The sequence below is a fragment of the Alligator sinensis genome, unplaced genomic scaffold, assembly GCF_000455745.1.
Source record: "Alligator sinensis unplaced genomic scaffold, ASM45574v1 scaffold859_2, whole genome shotgun sequence".
Lineage (NCBI taxonomy): Eukaryota > Metazoa > Chordata > Crocodylia > Alligatoridae > Alligator > Alligator sinensis.
The window spans coordinates 28,672-31,122 of NW_005843448.1; the positions used below are offsets into that span (position 1 = coordinate 28,672).

Below are 2,451 nucleotides of genomic sequence, written 5' to 3' on the forward strand. Positions count from 1 at the left end.
GGAGCAGGGGGCTCTCTCTCAGGATGGGCTCCAGGCCCCCCCACGCAGAGCACTGGGCTCCTTCCCTCTCAGCACAGCAGTGCAAGGAGCTCCTCTGTCTGGAGCCAGTGTCTCCGGGCACATCCGGCTACCCCTGCCCGAACCGCGGCGGGTCTGTCTTTGGTGAGCCTGGAGGCGAGGCGAGGAATGCGAGCTGCCTGTGGCCGCAGGGCTTGGGCCGGCGCGAGTCGTCACCGCTGCCAGGCTGCGGGAAAGGTGGCAGGCGCGGATAATGAGGGAGATGTCAGAGGTTAAACAGCAGAGATTAGATGAGCACAAAGACACGTCGAGGAAGTGTTAACTTCTTACCGGCCAGACAAAAAAAAAGAAAGCCCGAGAGGCAGGACGCAGGGAGGCCCCGGGAGCCGTCAATGGGAACGGCAGCCTTCTGCCGCCCCGGGACTGAGGGGCAGGGAGAAGAATGGCTCTGCTCTGTGACAAGATCAAAGGAAACCAGATCTGCCAGCCGCCCCCCAGCCCTGTAACACGACCGCTGCCTCTCCCGCAAGAATGGGCCCGGGCTCGGCGCTCGGGAGGCCGCTTCGCCCGCTTGTTTTCCCAGTTTACTTTAATGGATTTATTTTGCAGCGAGAGGCTTTAAGAAAATCCCACTTGAGCAGCCTCTGCCGGGGCCTGAGGGGCCGGGAGCGCGCAGCCGCCCTTGCTCGGCTGCGGGGGTTTGGCTGTCCTGGTGTCTCACTCCGTGGCTGCGGGCAGCCCTGGCGTCTGCTCCGTGCCCGCACGCTGGCAAAGGAGCCATTTGGGCAAGTTGCTCCTATCCTGCTGGTTGAAAAGCCACTTTCGCCAGCTCCACGAGAGCCGAGCGCCAGCCCCAGGCACTGCATCCCCTGCCCCTGCCGTCACGCTTCTTCCCCGGCTGCGGTGGCAGCCGAGAGGCCCCGCCGACCAGGGGCAAGGGGTGGAAATCCCCAGACTTGGCTGAACTCCCAGGGTCTTTGCTTCTCTTCCATACTCACATCGCCTTCCCTAGGCCTCTCCTTTGGCTGTTGTCAGCTCGTTCCCAGTTGAGTGGTGGCTGGCCCAAAATGAGACCCAGGTGAGCTGATCTACGGTGATGGCCTCATCCTGCTCCCTGCTTCAGTCAGGTACAGAATTGGGCATTGGGCGCCAATACCAGCTCCTGCACCAGGGTCACGGGGGGTGCGCCAGCCTGCTCCACGACTGGCCGTGGCATCAACCACATCTCTCATTGCTCATCCCTTGAAGGCTTCATATAAGAGCGAGGGGGAACCGCTGGGAGCCTCACGCGAGCCTGGCAGTGCTCAGAGCTGCAGCGGGGACGGTCCCAGCAGTTCCTAGTGCCTCCAGGAGAGGGGCTTCAAGCACTGCTGGGGCTGGTCCCAGGCAGGGCTGGGACACTCGTGCCCCTGCTGACTGCCACGACCGCACCAGGCACTCGGGGCCGGATCCTGCCTGCTGAGCGCATGATGGACTCTCGCTGTGGCCAGTGGCTCTGCGGTGGGCTGCAGCACCTCCCCGGTCTCCCGCTGCTGCGAGCAGAGCCAGGCACTAAGTCCTCGGTGCCACGCTCTCGCTGGCAGCCTGCGTGGCTCGAGAGATGCATTCAGTCTGGAGCACGTGGCCCGTGGGCTTGTGAGCACAGTCCTAGAGAGCAGACCCCTGAGCCTCGGGGAGTCCCCTGCTCTGGATGTCCCTCGAGCGGGTGAGCTGGGGGTGGGGAGGAGCAGGCACAGGAGCGGGCAGCGCCGAAGGGGCCGCGGGCAGAGTTCGGCTGCAAGTCGGCAGCCGAGTGAGGCCCCGGGGCTCTGGGCGGACGACCCCAGCATCCGCCGCTGTCCTGGGACCGCGGGCACCCCACGGCCATCCCTGGGCCTCGGCGTCCTGCTCCCCGGGAGCCCTGCAGGGACCTGTCCGGCGCCGGGTGGATCCGTCGCCCTTCAGCCGGGAGGAAGGAGCCACAGTCCTTTGCCAACAGCTCCACCTACCGCCAGCCGCGAGGATCCCGCCGGCCGAGGGGACAGGAAACCTCATCGCCGGGTCTCCACCGAAAAGCGCTGGCAGGCGTGGCAGCCACTCACACCCCGCTTGTCACCAGGCCTTTTCACGCGCGGACAGTGCCGGAGTTTCACACTCGTAACCCTCTTCCGTGTCCTCCCCTCCCCTCCGCGCCCTCACCCTCACGGCCGGCACCTCTCCCACGGGGGTCGCTCCCCCGACCGCCTCGGCCAGGGGCAGTCGTCGCAGCGGCCCCCCGGTGCACTGACGGGGTTGCGCCACGCCTCACGGGGGGACATACCGAGCACGGAAAGGACGAGGGACCTCGCCGTGCCGGGACCATCTGCGCTGCGCTGCCCCGCGAGCGCCACGAGGCAGCGGCACCAGCGCCCCCAGCCCCGGTCGCGGCAGGGGAGGGGGAGGGGGAGGAGGACA

The 2,451-nt window shown here is 66.6% G+C and overlaps 1 non-coding gene across 2 annotated transcripts in view; it reads right to left on the reverse strand.

Annotated features, from left to right (window-relative positions):
• Positions 1–2,451, reverse strand: part of LOC102380719 — a 4,859-nt gene that overhangs the window by 1,822 nt on the left and 586 nt on the right. Inside the window, exon 1 of one of the 2 annotated variants that reach the window (XR_003092341.1) lies at positions 2,318–2,451. The exons of the other annotated variant lie outside the window; for it this stretch is intronic. This is a non-coding gene — a transcript (uncharacterized LOC102380719). The remainder of the gene's footprint in view (positions 1–2,317) is intronic. 2 annotated transcript variants of the gene reach the window in all.